The sequence below is a fragment of the Herpailurus yagouaroundi genome, unplaced genomic scaffold, assembly GCF_014898765.1.
Source record: "Herpailurus yagouaroundi ecotype Mexico unplaced genomic scaffold, PumYag 186, whole genome shotgun sequence".
Lineage (NCBI taxonomy): Eukaryota > Metazoa > Chordata > Mammalia > Carnivora > Felidae > Herpailurus > Herpailurus yagouaroundi.
Window position 1 is genome coordinate 27,294,761 of NW_024412417.1, and position 17,765 is coordinate 27,312,525.

Sequence of the window (17,765 nt, forward strand, 5' to 3'; positions counted from 1 at the left end):
CCCAGAGTATAAATTCTAGACCTCTAAAATAAACACAGGAATCAAGGTGAACATGAAGAAAAAAGTACATGATCAAAATACATGCATGCCAAGCAACTATATTTCAATCATATACACCGTTTCCCAGAGTTTGCTTTTGATATTTATTCTTTCCATCCAATTAGGAGTGCAGTCTGTAATTTTGAAGCAGTTCTACATTTTATGTGGCTGAGTTTTCCACAAACCATTAATAAAACGTAGGAAAGGACAATACTCAATGAATCTCTTAGGTATTAACTTGATTACTAGAATTAAGCTGGCTAGTTCCATTAGAAAGTCCTGTTTAACACATAATGTTTATGCAGCTTAGAACAGCTTGCATTTCACAGCTAGTTAATTAAAGTTTGTCGTTGTTAAAATGTAATTGCACAGTACCATGACCGGGGGTCTTTTAAAATCAAATTATTATTTACCCAAATGACACTGATTTTTAGTGTGTGTGTGTGTGTGTGGGTGGGTGGGTGGGTGGGTGGGTGGGTGGATATGGATATTTGTGCACATACATGTGTGTATGTTTTAACAATACAATATTTCAGGCTTTTTGTTCTTTATTAATCTGTTTTTGAAAAAAACTATGTGCTATAGCTGCTTAGTTTTGGTGACAGGTTTGTGTATTCTGTCCCCAGATGTTCCTCTAACCTGCTTTTTCTCGCTTCTCAGAAGCACAGCTACAGGACTTTGCTTACCTTCTCAGGATCCTAGATATCACATGTTTAAAAAAAAAAAAGTACACACACATATTGGGATAACTACCAAAAGACAGTGCAAGATGAATTCAAACAGTTCCCATGGTATCACACTTCATCCAAAGCAATACTGAAAATTTGCACCTTTCCTTACGTTTAGACCTCAAAAATAATATAAAAGACGTAAAATTGCACTTATTAAGAAAAATGCATTTATTTAACTAGCTTTACCTTTACCTTTAATTCTTATTTACTTGACTTTGCCATTTAGTTGGCTTTTTACAGAAATGTGCTTGTACGAAAATTTTCATTCCTTGAGATTCTCTATGAAGGCTTGAAATGCACCAGGATATATTTTCATTTAGATGCAATCTCACCAAAACTCGGCATAAGTCAAAGATTTCCAGGAAGAAATGCCAGCACACTAACGCAGGACCTTCTCAATATTGGAAGAATCTTGTCTATTTTATTCACCAATATATACCTTGGACATAACAAAAGGCCTGGCACTTGGAAGGCACTTGAAAAATATTTGTTGATTTAAATAAATGAAGAGTGAATGAATGAATGATCAGACTGCACAAATGAAACATGATCCTGTATCCAAAACATGAAAGTCAGAGAAGAGAGAGTAGATAGATGCTGAATTAGACCTACCCACTAAGACACAGCCCTAGACAGATGGGAGGGTAGGCTAAAATGAAGTGATTAAGTGTTGAGATGTTAAGTAACTTTCCCAGGTCTGTACAGCTAGTAAGCATTTCTTTTTACTGTTGTTGTTGTTGTTTTTAGTTTATTTATTTTGGGAGAGAGAGGGAGCATGTGCAGGGGAGGGGCAGTGAGAGGGAGAGACAGAGAATCCCAAGCAAGCTCTGCATGGTCAGCACGGAGCCCAACATGGGGCTCTAATTCATGAACTGTGAGATCATGACCTGACCAGAAATCAAGAGTTCCACGCTTAATCAACTGAGCCACCCAAGTACTCCTCACCTCTTTCTTTAATTGAAGAGTGTGTGCATGCACGGGGAAGGGGCAGAGAGAGAGAGGGAGAGAGAAAATCCCAAGCAGGCTCCGCACTGTGGAGCCAGACATGAGGCTTGAACGGTTAGATCATGTCCTGAGCCGAAATCAAGAGTCCCACACTTAACCTACTGAGTCACCCAGGCGACCCCAGCTAGTAAACATTTCTTATGTAACTCTGCACATTCTTTCATGGTTGAAGGACTTAGGCAGAGGCTTGGAACTCTCTTGCTTTTGTGAGAGTGACCTTAGGGGATAAGTTGGAAAGTGAGAGGTAACAAGTTGACAATAAAATCTTTCCAGTAATTGAAGGTCTCCTTCTAGCTACAAATCTCTATTGACCTTGAAGGAGAATTTTCATGATAGGGCCACCACCTTGGAGATGCACCGAGAAACATTTGAGTTTTACTTGTTTGGCCCCGTCTACAAGTTGAGAGTCGCTGTTCTTACTGAGTGGACACTTCAAACTCACCTTGCCTTGTAGTCAGTGCTTTAATAAAAAATGAAGACTAGATAAGAGAAGTCAAAAGCCAAATGATTTGGGTTCTCTTCACATCTTACAGAGTTCGCTTTCCTACCTCCTGAAAGTACTTAGTTAATTCATAGTGACATGAACGGTAATATACTGTTCTTTCCTTTTTCGGTTTCAAATTGAAAACGCTGTGTTGGTTTCCCTGACTCTGCATGTTCCTGCTCAATCAGAGTGGGACCCTGCCCTTAGTTTCCTTTCAGAGGTACTTTTTTGGGTCTTCTTTGTCCTTTCTTATCCATCGGCACTATGACTGGTCTTACATTTGTTTATTACATCTTGCAGTGTTTTCCAAGGGGTCCTGATCTCACCTGGATTTTCAGGTTGGATTCTCTGCTCTCACGCAAGTGACAAGAGTCAGGATCTTCTCTTAAATCTTGCCTCTCAAATATCAGCTTCTCTCCTCACCAATGATCTCAGAGTCTAAGAAATAAGAAAAACATTTCTGTATCTCTAAGGACCAATGACTCTTCTACCAGGTTGTCTGAGGTTTAAGTGGCACTCATCCTCAAATGTTTTATTTTCATAATCTGCCTTCTGACCATCAGTTCTCTCTTCTGTGTCTGAACACTCATCCATCGCTGGGAAGTAACAAGTCCTGGATGAGTGATATCTTCAAATAACTAAAACATATTTCCCACAGTGTTAAAACACTTTAAAACAAGTGTTAAAACAGTTAAAACACTTAAAACACAGTCAATTGCATGTGACTTCATAATTTCTCTACCTTAATGGAAGATATTGAAAAAAATTTAACCCTTTGGGTAACTCAGGAGCATGAGTTGATATTTCATTACTAGAAATGACATATTAGAGACTATATTTGATTTGAGTCAGGAAACTTGGATTTCTGATCTGGTTCTACCACCTATGGCTCTTATAACCTTAGATAAGTTACTTAACTACTTTAAGATATCAATTTCCTCACCTGAAAAATTGGTCACAGTCACGCACAACTCAGGATTGTTATGATGGTTGGATACAATAACACGGAAGACTGCAATTCATGGTTTCCTATTACTGTATGCCTACTTGGTAATATATTATTTATTGATATGTCTTCACAGAGAAATATTCCATTTAAAATATTATGTTTACCAACTAAGATGATAACTTTTTAAGTAACCAAGTAACACAATGTAGTGAGCCAAGAACAGGATTATGAGATAGAAACCATGAGTTCTGGCATCAATTCTACCAACAAGTAGCTAATAACTTCCTGGTCTCAGTTTTCTCATCTTGAAAAATGAAACACTGAACAAGCTGACCCCTTCCAGATTTTGTTATTTTTCCCAGTAAAATCAAGAATTTTTATTATGCCTTTATGTTATATGCCAACATAAGTGTAAATGGTTTAATCTTCCTTGGTATCCACCAGCAGCTTTGGCAATTGGAAGGAAAATGCCACATGCACCTGTCTATCTGCCAAGGGAGTCAGGTCTTCCCTCCTGTTTGCTCTGGATGAGCTGTCCATCCTTCATCTAAGGCCAGCCCCTCCCTTGTGTTCTAGCCTCCGTCCCCTTCCCAACTTTTGTCAGTATTTCTCCACATGGTCTCCTGCATCATCATTTCTTCTTCTTTATTGGGTCATTTCCAGGAGCACCCAAGCAAACATCTTGCAATTTCTCCAATGTTATTAAACTAAAAAAAAAAAAGCATTCTTGACCCTATACCTGCCTCCAGCTACCCCCAGTTTGTCTACCTCTCTTTTAGAGGTAAATTCCTGAAAGGCATTCTCTACACTCACTGTTGGCAGTTTCTCTCTTCCAAGTATCTCTAAAATACTTTTGCAACCCATCTTTTGGCTCTTTTACTTGGCTTGTTTTACTTTGGCTTGTTTTAATATAGTCGTGATCTCCAACAACCTCCACATTGTTATTCCTCATCTTATTTGGCCTGTTAGCAGCATCTGATGCATTGATTGCTCACTTCCTTGAAATATTTTCTTATTTTGGGTTCCGGGACAAGCTGCTCTCCTGGTTTGTTCCCTACTTCACTGACCATATCTTCCCCGCCTATTGTTCTTCATCTCCCAGATCTCTTAATTTTACAGCACTCTAAGAATCAGTGGTAATCTTGACCATATTCGTGGTATTAATTATTATTTATATTCTGATAACTCTCACAATTGTGGCTCTAGTCCAATCCGTCTCCTAAACTCTGGATTCTTGCATCCGACTGCCTACTACTGTGTGTCTGATGGACATTTCACACTTCACAGGTAAAAACTATATTCTTGGGGCACCTGGGTGGCTCAGTCAGTTGAGCACCTGACTTTGGCTCAGGTCATGATCTCACAGTTTGTGATTTCAACCCCTGAGTTGGGTTCTGTGCTGTCAGCGCAGATCCTCTGTCTCCCTCTCTCTGCCCCTCCCCAACCTGTGCTCGCTCACATGCATGCTCTCGCGCGCGCGCGCTCTCTCTCTCTCAAAAATAAATAGAACATTTTAAATAAACAAACAAACTATATTCTTATTCTTTTGTAACATAGTCTTCTCAAGGCCTTCTCTATCTCAGCTAATGACAACTACATTGTTCTTGGTGCTCAGGTCAGGATGTGGGATTCATTCTTGACTTCCTCTTTTCTCTCATTCCACTCAGCAAAGCTTGCAGCTCCCTCTGCAAATGCATCCAGAGTGTGACCACTTCTCTCCCCTTCCCCTGTCACTGCCCTGATCCAATCCTTCAGGATCTTACCTCTGAATTATTTTCATTGCCTCCATTATTTTGTTCCTTTGATCTGGATCTCCTAGAGTCTATTCTATTCACAGAAATCCTGCTGAAATAAGAGTCAGGCCATCTCCCTCTGCTCAAGTCAACCCTCCACCTACCCCACCTTCATCCCCCCCAGGGTCTTCCTCAGAAACAGTGCTCTATGTACTATACCGATCTCACTCTCCCTGTCCCTAACCCCCTTGCTTGCCATGCCCTGGCCCCACCGGCCTATTGCTGTGCCTTGAATGTGCCCACAGCTCCTTCTTCAGGGCCTCCCCTATGCAGGCCCCTCAAACCATTGGTCTTATAGGAAAGATAACAAGCCCTCAAACCATTGGTCTTATAGGAAAGATAACAAGCCATTAAGGACTCTCAAGCTGTCTGGGATGCTTTTTACTCAGATAGCCCAAAGCCTGATCCCTCATCTTCTTTAGGTTCTGGCACAAAGATTATCCATCATGTGAGGTATTCTCTGGCTTATTTAAAAAAGCACTATTTCCTTTCTCCGACTTCTTTTTCTTTACATACCTTATCAACACTGACATACAATATGTTTACTTTCCCCTTTGTTATTTTATTAATTTATTAGTCTATTCTCTGTCTCCCCCACTAGAAGGTAAGCTCATGTGGCCAATAGTGGGTTTTTTTGCTTTTGTTTTTGTTTTTAATTTTCCTCACTGCTTTGACCCCGGATTCAGAACAGTGTCTGGCACATGTTAGGTACTAAATAAATGTTTGCAAAGTGCACATTGAATGAGTCATAGAAAGAAAAAAGCCCTACCCTTTTCAGAAATAACCAAGTTCACAGACACAAACAGAACTATAATGTTATGGATAGAAAAGAATTCAGGAACAAAACCGCTGTGTTTTTGACTCTGAAAGAAATTAAGAAATGTTGAGAAATTTCTTAAGAATATATAAAACTTCTCTGACTTTAGTATGTATATCCATTAGTTCCCATTTCTTCTGTTGCGAAGCAGAGCAAGAAAAAAAATCTTGTAAGTGAAAGCAGACCATTGATCATACAAGACAGAGAACAGGCAGTTAATGAGTTTCAAGTTGTTACAATGTATGTGTTAAGGCACAACTGAAGGTACTACTAGATCTTTTAAATTCTATATGATTTTGAACTGCCACGGTTATTTCAATGATTCACTTGATCTCACTAAACACTTTCCCAAAGACTCAATTCATTTCAACAAGCAATTATTGAAGGTTTGTGTGAGCAAATACCTGGAATGTACTTTTTGATAAAAGGGGAACTACCTAGGGAAATGAGACTGGGCTTCCCTTTGTGATGCAAATAAAATTCTTCCAAGGCCCCAGTTTTTGTACAGATCTGGAAACCTACTGCATAGATGGTAACCCTTTTGGGAGGGACCATTAACAGCCCCCTAAGTCAAGAAAAGTAAATGATGCCTATGTCAAAATAATACAGAGAGGCAGAGACACACGTGTGTAGAATTCAAGCCCAAGAGGTACAGTGATGAAGGAAGAGGGGACAGGGCTTCAGTGTCAGAGATAAAAAGGTTTGTCTCCCAAGCTCCACTGCTTATAAACTGTGTGACATTGCACACTGTGTTTAACCTTCCTGAGCCCCCACTCCCTAACATAGGGACACATAGTTGAAACAAATATTTAATCCTACACACATACAGATTAAAGATAATGTATATAAAGCACCAAGTGCAGTGTCTGGCACATAGTCCATGTTCAATAATGGTATTTATTATAAAGAAGCAGAAAAAAATTAAATATAGTCCATGTATCGGCACCCACTTAAGACCCAAAATATATACTCTGTGGTGAGGAAAACCTTGACACTTTTGTCCTCTCCCCAACCTCCCAACTTTTGTTTGTTGCCTATATGTCCTTTCATTTGTCTTGGCTTTACATATTCACAAAAAAGCAGAGAGAAAAACAGTGACCTGATCTCTAAATCCCTGCTCTGGTTCTACAGCTATTAGAGCAAGGAATAAAAGAGATAGAAGAATATATGGCAGAGTTTCACTTCCAGCAAGGTGGTATAACTCGTTTATAGATCAATCCTCCTGCTCATAACAACTACAGACCCTGGAAAAGAATTCAAAGCTGAGGATTTTGAAGAGTAAACAAAAGCAGGCAGATTGTGGAGGGCAGTAGAAATTTGCAGCACCAACAAGCAAGTTTGGTGTTTTCTTGTGGCTTTGCCCCACAGTTGGGCTGCAGCTACTGACTTTTACTGTCACCCAGGAAGCTTAAACAATGAGAGAAGCACCACCATCTTTCTGGATAGAAGAGCCAAGGAAAGAGCCTGGGCAACCACAGCTGCCCCTGGAAAGTGAGAAGGAAACTCCCAGGGGGAGAAAGTAAGATGAGTGAACCCCCTAGTTCTACGTATGAAAACTAAAAAAGGTTCAGGTTGCCCCCCTTAGCCATGCATATGACAGATTTAAAGCAACACAGTAAACAATTAAAGAACTGAAGATTTAGAGCACTATACACATGAAATCATAAAGGAGTTATAGCTTATGTCATTCCTGGTTAACTGATGGTAAAAAAAAAAAAAAAAAAAAATCCTCAGAGGAATATAATAGAACCCAGAGTCTATGCAACAAAATTTTCAGAATGACTATAACACACTCCCAAATTACTCAAAATACAAAGAACCAGAAAAATACAACCCATTCTTCATGACCTAAAATTCCACCTCAAGCAGATAAATGTAAATATTTAAAAATTAAATCAGGCAAAGGACTTGAATCCAAAATATATAAAGAACTCTTACAACTTGCCTATTGATACATGGACAAAAGATTTGAAAGACATTTCACAAAGGAATATATACAAATGAATAGTAAGCACATGGAAAAAATGTTCAGCATCATTTGTCATCAAGAGAAAATTAAAATAATGATATACCTTTAAAAACCCATGAAAATAGCTTGAATTAAAAAACACTAGCGATACCAAGTGTTGGGATGATGTGTCCTCATGAACTGCTGGGAATTTAAATGGTATAACCACTTTAGAAAATAGTTTGGCAGTCTTTTTTATTTTGTTTTTTTATTGTAGAGAGGGCAAGGAGCAGAGAGAGAGAGAGAGAGAGAGAGAGAGAGAGAGAGAGAGAGAGAAAGAGAGAATCTTAAGTAGGTTCCATGCTCAGCATAGAGCACAACATGCGCTCGATCCCACGACCCTGTGATAATGACCTGAGCCCAAATCAAGAGTCAGACATTCAACCAACTGAGCCACCCAGGTATCCAAGCAGACTTTTTAAAAGTTAAACATATGCCATGTATAATCCAGTGGTTCCATCACCTATAACCCTAATCCATATGAAAACCTATGTCCACATAAAGGCTTATTCATAAGTATTCATAGCACCTTCATTTGTAATATTCTAAAACTGGAAATAACACAAATGTTCATTAGCAGTGGATAAACAAAATGTGGTATAATCATACAATGGAATGGTACTCAACAGCCAAAAGGTACTACCTACTAATATATGCATCAACATTGAATGACTTTCAAAATTATCATATCAAGAAAAGAATACAGCCAATAAAAGAGTAATACTATATGTTTCCATTTCTACAAAAGTCTCTAAAATGTAAATTTACCTATAATCCTAGAAATATATCAGTGATTTCATGGCACAAGGTATGAATGTAAGAGGTACACAGAAACTTCTAGATGTGTTAGAAATGTTTGGTATCTTGATTGTAGTCATAGTTTTGGGTGTAAGCATATATCAAAACTCATTAAAGTGTACACTTTATATATGTACAGTTTTATTGTACATAAAATTTTAATGAGAAGTAAAGTTAAAATAATAAATACTTTTAAAGAAAAAAGATATCATATCTACTCTCAAAGATTTTTATAATCTAGATCTGGAGATGAGATACAGATGAAAGAGTAAAATAAAAAAAAATTGAGTAGAACAGATACAAAAAGTAGAGCCAAGAACAATAATTTTGAATTTTATGTTAGTCAACCTAAAATCTAATTTTTAGATGAATAAACAGGGCTCATTTACCATTTAATGCCTTTCTTCATGCAAAAGTAATCATGAGTCTGATTATTAGTACTCAAAACACAAAGCAAGTCTTATTTGTCTAAGTTTTAATTGAAAAACATTTTAGAACGATGTTTACAAATGGTCCTTAAAATTTCCCCAGTGCTAACTCCAGAGCTCAGTACCTGTGGGCCTTTACTCCTCAATTAGTGGGACAATGATGATAGAAAGCACAGCTCCTTCTACTGAAAAGCTTTATTCCTGATAAAAGTAGTCTAGAACTTCAAGGCACCCTGCATCTCAATCTTTTGGTGAAAGGGTCTTGGGTCATCAAGTATTTATTAAATTTTCATAACAAGTCTGGTACTGTGCTAGGCACTCTGGGGAAGAAGGGGTTACATGGCATGAGCCACTGTCCCTACTTCTACTAGTGTATACTAGTGAGCACATAAAACAATTAAGGAATAACAGATAATATAATAATAAATGTCAAGTGTGCTTATAATAGTCAAAGTATACACGCAAAAGATTAGAAAAGAAACACCAAGATAGAAAAAGGAGGCAAGGGTCTTATGTCTGAACTTGAGAGAGATAGATGGGAATAAACAGAAGTGGAGGAACCATTCATTCATTACTATTCATTCATTCATTCATTCATTCATTCATTCAAAGGATATTAAGAATATACAATGTCCTAGGCACTGAGCTAAATGCTAAGAACACACTGGTGAACAAAAATGCACATAATCTCTACCCCACATTGCTTCCAGACTAATGGAAGGAGCAGTCATCAAATAAACAAATATGCAAATAAAAATGTAATTGAAAAATATGATTAATGCTATGAAAGAATGGCATGTGAAGTGCTAAGAATAAAACAGGAATAGTGTTTCAGTTGGGAGGAGCCATGGAAGTGACATTTCACCCAAGACTTAAATGACAGGAAGCAGCCAGGAAAATAATAGGGCTGGGAGTGACTGGGACGATGTAGAGCAATCCATACAGAGAGAAAAATCTGTATGAAAACATAGAGGAGGGAAAGACCTTGGTACCTTTGAAACGCTTCAAGGACAAGGAGACAATGGACAGTGCGTGGATGGAAGAGAGGCAAGAGCTAAGTAAAGGTAGGATATGAACAGAACATGCAGGACCCACTGGCCAAGTTCAGGATCCCAGATTTTATGTGCAAAGGTGTTGCTACTTGGTGTAAAACAACATGCCCTCTGAGGTCAAATAAATCAGTGTAGGTAGACAGTACCCTAGGTTATACATTCCTCAAAGACAAGTTCCCTCCATTCATCCCTCCTAATACCACCAACTTCTCTGTCTCTCTGTCTGTTTCTCTTGAGGTTCACATCTCCTCCAGCTTCAACCATCTTGTCCCTTTGACTATTTCCTGATTCACTCTTTACCCTTTCAAATCCCTGAGAAAGACTATCTGATTGGCACAGTTCATTACCTCAAGACTTGTTTGGGCAGAGATTTTTTTGTAAAAAGCCATGTGATGCATTGCTGAGCAGTTTATCAATTGGTTGCCTTTGGGTCACACACCCGTCACTAATCCAATCAGCTGTGACCAGGGATCACATGGTACATAAGTGACTGTCACTTCAGTAGGAACAGCAGTTCCTTTAGGAAGGGCCATGAGGATGTCAAGCCATGTGACTGATCTGCCCCATACAGTGAGAAAAAAGATTGCTTAAGTAGAGTAGGAGTAAAACATGGGAGGCCTTGAAAGGTCAAAGAAACAGACTTTTTATGGCAGTGACCAGAATTCATATGAAGAGAGAAACAGAAATTTACATGATGAAAGTAGTTTCAGAAAGAGTAAGTTTATCTTAATTTTCTGCTTCTTTTCCAATTAGGCCATGCACTGAGATTTAAAGGTCATATAAGATGGCCTTTCTTTTAAACTCCTGGATCGTATGTGATGAGCAATATGCACAGAAATCAAAGGGATGAGGATACAACACCAGCCTTATTATTGATAAAGCTAGATAATAGAACAAGGCTTAGCTTTGCCTTCCCCTGGAATTGCCTGCCAGTCCCAGGCAGGGTAGGGGCATAGTCTGAGGGAGAGGAGGAGAAGGCATGCTCTGTGGCAGGGCTAACCTAAGACCAAGGAGGAGAGAGAGAGATTCTGGGTCCAATCTCATTATACAATTACCTTTCTGACCTTGGGAAGGTGTGAGTGAAAAGGGGGAGCTGTTTGTCATAACTGGTACTTTCTGAAAATTTGGCAAGTGGCAATTTCTTTCCCCTAATATCATCTCTATCCTAAACACTTGTGATTCTTCACCTCTGATTCGTCTGTTTCATCCTCTGCCGATACACAAGATGCCTTCCCCTCCCTCTTCACCATGGTCTGTTACTCCTTTCTAAAATATGCTCATAATTCAATCTGTGTATGATGGCCCCCAAAAGAAACGCCTTGACTTAGCATACCTCTATTGTTTACCTCAGAATGTGTAAATATTTTATAATAGGTAATACAGGTAATTTCCACTTTACTTCATCACCCTAACTCAACAAATTCACCCTATGACAACTCTCTCTGATGTAAGGATATTTTTTTTTTCTAACAAAAGGTCTACTCTTTTTTTGGGTCAGAGCTTCTCAATAGGATGAGTGGGACGTAGGGGGAAATTTTAACAGAATACAAATATAATTGAGAAGCTAAGGGAAGGAGAGAGAATGGGTGCTATTGAAATAGTTTTCTAGGCATCAGCCAATTAGATACTGGAGCAATAGATTTTGTGTGGTTTAAAACAGGAGGAGTGGAGGTAATATTGATATTTTTGAACAAGTATCCAATCATTTTAATGTATTAAAAAATTTTGAAGACTATTCTTTAGGCCATTAACATAAATGCAGAAGATATTTCTATGTCATACTCTTTGAGAAGTTTGGGGGAAAAAAACTTCAGGAGAAGTTATAGCAGAGTAGGGTACTGGATATTCTGACAGGTGTATTATTTGCTTTATTTTGCCTTGCTTACTACCCACCTTGAAGTATCATTATCACAAATGCCTTATAATAAGTTTTGATTAGTTTTTGATGACTACAAAACCTAAAAAGGAGGAGTAAAATATTCACTTCTAGCACAACACAGGTACATCTATTACTTGGGCATGTGGTCATGAGAATCAATCACAAACAATAGGCAAATTCATATATGACTACTTTCATCTCAAACCATGTTTCTTTAATTAAAGCCTCATGCTTTCATTAATGGCATTTACAAATGTCTCCTTCTCCTGGCTATTTCTGAATACTAGTCTTTGATGCTCAAAGAGTCCAAAACAGTTTACCAGGGCATACAAATTCTCTAAACTTGGGGGAGGAATCATTCTTGAACATGAAGTTGTGGTTTAATTCATTCATTTCTTAAGTATGGAATTCTAAGTGAACATTTGTGAAGCAAAGGAAACCTTTACTAATGAACCTTCAGGGACCAGTTAGCACAGTTTGTTAAATTGGAATACTAATTAGGTTGTAGGCAATAGTCTGAATCAACCTAAATGCTTGTTAGTTTGACCAATTATAGGTGCCCAATAAGTGTTTGTTTAAATTCAATAATTCTATGCCCAGAGGGAATATTCCTGACATGCATGGCTGAATTGAAAAATATAGGCTATTCGTCATGAATAAATTGCACATAAGCTGGGGGGCACTTCAACATAGCTACTGGAAGGCCAACGTCATGGCAGTAATGGTTTACACACTTCCCTTTCCTTTGCTAGGTCCAATGCAGTGATATTTCCAAATGCACCTACATTGTTTTGAGGCTTTTCCATGGCTTGTGTAATATATTGAAAAGTGTAAGAGTCTTAGGGTGACAAACCTGGATTATAAGGCAGTCAAGGACCACCCAACTACTTAAAGATAAAACAAGTCTGGTACCCACTGCACTGACTTGAGAGGAGTCTTCCTTCCATTATGTCCCACTACATCTTTCTGTAATCTACATTTCTCCCTTTTCTACTCCCAAATCCCATACTTCTTTCCATTCAGTGTGTTTTCAAATATTTATTTTTTTAGGGTCAGACTAACAACATGAAAAGAAGACTGACACATACCTGTATTCTGGGTGACTTGCTAAAATACCAGAAAACCAGATGTTATTTTGCAAAGGATAAGCCAGGGCAGATACCAGGTAAAAATAGTACTCTCGGTTTCACTCTCTCACTACTTACAGGACTTTGAGCAAACATTTCTTCTGATGAATACTCTCATTCTTTAAATTAAAATAATACCTCCTTCTTGTGAACTATTTTGTTTCACCTCTCAGCAGCATCTGACACTGCTCCCCCTGAGCTCCTTCCTGAAACAATCCGTGCTCCCTGAGACTTCCATGGTGTGATACTGTCTTCATTTTCCTCCAATCTCTCTGGCCAGTCTCAACTTTTGTTGTTATTGTTGCCTCCTTGCCCTCTGTGTCTTAGTGTTCCTATTGGCTCTGTCCTGGTGTGACTTCATTCCTCACTTCCCACTTTACCCATTCTTTTCACTGTGCCACATGGTGAAAGAAAGTATAACATATGTTTATTTACTATATACATGGAACTGTGAGCACTTTATACATACACTCTAACTTCATCCTATCAACAACCCCAAAGGTAAATGCCATAGTTACCCCCGAGTTTAAGACAGAGGTTGATGTGGTTTGTCCACACTTAGACTGTGCTGGGTGTGAATTTTAGTCCAGGCTACCTGTTTTTGAGCTTACTACTACATCCCACCAATCAAAAACAAAACAAAATACCACATCCCATAAGTATACTCAGTTGCCTACTGGGTAGCTCTGCTTGACTATCTTGTAAGCATTTCCAACTCAAGATGCCCCACAGCAAACTCATACTTCTCTCAATAGTTATTTATTGAGCACTTACTGTATGCCAGGTGTTGCTCTAGGTGCTGAATCTACCAATGTAACTTAAAAAGACAATCTCCAACTTCATGAAATTTACTGTCTAGCGGGGGAGACAAAGATTGAACAATCAGCAACCATTGTGATCAGCACTATTAAGAAAAATAAAGCAGCGTAAGTAGACAGAGAGATGGAGACGGCCAGGTGGTAGGTAGAATAATGGCCCCACAAAGATGTTGACCTTACCCACCTAATCCTGGAACCTGCAAATATGTTTCACAATATGGGAAAAGGGATTTTGCAGATGTGATTAAGATTAAGGACCTTTAGATGGAGAAACTATCCAGCATTATGTAGATGGACCCAATAAAATCATATGGACCCTTAGAAGTAAAAGAGGAAAGCAAAATCGTGAGTCAGAGTGATGTGACAATGACAATGGAAGAAGAGTCAGGAGATAGTCAAAGTGTGAGAGGGACTCAACCCCCATTGCTGGCCTTGAAGATGGAGGAAGGGGCCTTAAGGCAAAGAATGTAGCAGCCTATGAAGGCTAGAAATGGCCCGTAGTTACAATAAGCAGAAAACGGAGACATCAGCCCTACATGCACAAATAACTAAATTCTCACAACAGCCTGAATGAATAGAAAACAGATTCTGCCCCCAGAGTTTCCAGAAAGTAGCACAGCCTTGCCAATACCTTGATGCTAGCCTGGCGAGACCTGTGCCAGCTGACCTACAACTACAAGCTATTACACTGGTGTTGTATTAGGGCACTAAATTCTGATAATTTGTTATGTCAGCAAGAGAAAACAAATTCAGGCTATTATTTTAAGGGGGGTGTTTGGGGAAGACCATTCTAAGCAGAGACCTGCAGAGATACCTGGGGGAAGAGCTTTCTGGACCCAAAGGAATAACTCTGAAGTGAGAGGAGATTAGGATATCTGAGGAACAGCAAAGAGGCCAATGTGGCTGGAGTGAAGGGAGAGCAGTAGGTGTTGAGATGGCAGGGGAGGCCAGGGGCCAGCACATGTGAAGCTCTGCAGGTCATGGAGCTTTGGGCTTTATTCTAACCATGATGGGAAGACACTTTGGCAGAGGAGGGACACAAGCTGACTTATATGCTTAAAAGGCTCCCTGTGGGTGTTATAATGAGAGTAGGCTAAAGAGGGCAAGAGGAGAAGCAAGGAAGTTCACTTAGGAAGCATTTTTTTTTTTTTACTGTTATTCAATAATCTAAATAAGAGAAAAAGACAGCTTGAACCCAGGTGGAAGAGGCAAAGTCATGAGAAGTGGTCACATATAGGATATATTTGAATTTTTAAGTTTTTTAATGTTTATTTATTTTTGAGAGAGATACAGAGTGCCAGCAGGGGAGGGACAGAGAGAGATGGAGACATGGAATCTGAAGAAGGCTCCAGGCTCTGAACTGTCAGCACAGAGCCCGACGTGGGACTTGAACTCGTGAACTGTGAGATCATGACCGGAGCCAAAGTCAGATGCTTAACCAACCAAGTCACCCAGGCGCCTCAATATAGGATATATCTGAAAGTTCGAGTCCACTGTATTTTCTGATGGCTTAGAAAGTAAGGTGGGAAAGAGAAGTCAGATGAGCAACAGAGCACGTGGTGGTGCCAGTTACTGAGATGGGGAAAATCATGGAAGAAAGTTGGGGGGATCATGAGTATGGTGGACATGTTGAGTTTTAGATGCTATTTAGTTGGTCAAGTGAAGATGTCAGATAACTGTCAGGTACGTGAGTTTAAAGTTCAGGAATAATTTTGGCTAGAGGCATGTGGTAGACAGAATAATGCCCTCCACTCTGGAGATGTTGATGTCCTGATCCCCAGAATCTGTAAGTGTGTTATGTTACATGCCAGGGGTGGGGGCATTTAAAGTAGCAAACCAGCTTATCTTAAAAAAAAAAAAAAAAAAAAAAAAAGATATCCGGGATTACCTGGGTGAGTCCAATGCAATCAAATGGGCTCTTAAAGGGGATGAGAGAGGCATTGGACTCAGAACAAGAGAAAGAGCAACATGAAATAGATTCAACTGGCCAATGTTGGCTTTAAAGAAGGTAGAAAGGACCACAAGACAAGGAATGCTGGTAACCTCTAGAAGCTGGAAAAGTCAAAGGAACAGATTACTGCCGATAGCCTCCAAAAAGGAACAGGGTGCTGACGACACCTTGGTATTAGCCCAATGAGACTCATTTCCAACTTCCGTTCTTTCAGAACTATAAAATAATAAACTTTGATGTTTTAAGTCATTAAGTCCATGGTAGGTGGTTTTGTTAGAGCAGCAACAGGAAACTAATACAAGTCATAACTTCACTGAAACGTGTTTTTTTCTTCAGTGTACCCTATTGGTAAATGGCATAAACATCAGCCATCTGTTCAAGGCAGAAACATGTGTCATCTTTAGTTCCTTCCTCTCCTTCATGCTCCAATCCAATCGACATCAAGTTCTCTAGATTCCACTTATACATATTTACTCAAAGTTACACACTGTACAAGCTCTCTAATACAGATCATCACCATCTTTCTTTGAGAGGGAAAAAGGAGACAGTACATACCCATCATTCTCCATTTAGCAGCCAGAATAAGCCTTCCAAACTGAATATTTCTGATAATTATTCCTCTCTCCTGAAACTCTTCAATGGCTCGCTGTTTCACTCAGAATAAAGCCCAAACTGCTTGACGTGCCTTGTCTCTGTCCTCAGCCTTATTTCCTGACCCTTATCCTCATGCTAAATTTCAGACCCTAGAAAGCATTTGGAGGCCTCTTCACTTGCCACCGGCCTTCCTTGTCCCATGACCCTCTCATAGAAAAGACTCCAATGTTCAGCATCCTCTTCCATTCACCATCAGGACCCAACTTATTCCCTTCAGATTGTTCCTGATCTCCTAAATTGCTAGCACCTTGGTATTAGAATCTTTAACTTTTGCTTCAAAATACTCAGCATAATAATTAGTGTTCTGTTTGTCTCAGGAGGACAGGGCTTTGCCTCACCTGTTCACTACTCCTATCTCCATTCCTAGTACCCAGCATATAGGAGGTAAAGATTTGTGAAATCATAATTGCTCGCTAAGGACCTGTAAATCACTATCTTTAAAATCTCTACAATGATTCCGGTGTAATTTTTAGTAACTATTTCCTTTATTAAGTACTTACAATACAACGTTCAGATACTTTTTAAAATGCACAACTTCTGTGCCAATCACCATTTTTCACATTCTTGACTCACCCCCTCCCCTTTGCAAATGAGCAGTAAGAGGTAGATGGGAGAATGGCTTTATTTTAATTTTTCCTACATTTATAATGTCGCTCAACATGTAGTTATTGAGTGCTTTCTATATGCAAATCGCTAAGTGCTGAGAATACAGTAAATGAATAAAATAGGCATAGTCTCTGTGTTTAACAGTTGGCATTCTAGCGTATGTATAAGGTGAGGGGAAATCAAAAAGTAAACTTTAAATTATATAGAGCGTGGACTGTAATCAGTGCCAGTCAGAAAAGTAAGTAGGCAAGTGTGTGGGAGTGTGTGTAGTGTTAATTTTCTAGAGTGATCGGGAAAGCTATTCGAATAAACCATCTGAGCAGGGGCCAATAGCAAATGCGGAGTCCGTATCCGGTCACAGTGAAGCATACAAGATCGGGAATTTCATTTTCTAAATTCAAATCGCAGGTTACCAGTTAAGGGGTATGCGACTCAACAAAATATACTAGCCCCTCTGAGTCTGCAAACGTCACAGACTTGTTACGAGAAATCTCAGCAAGCAAACTAATACAAAATAAGAGCTCTTTTCAGGAATTCTAATGACAGGCTCAGACTCCAGGAAAGAACTCCGGGAAAGCTCAGCCGCCTCACAGCACGAGCACCGCCCTCTGGCTGGAGTACAGCCG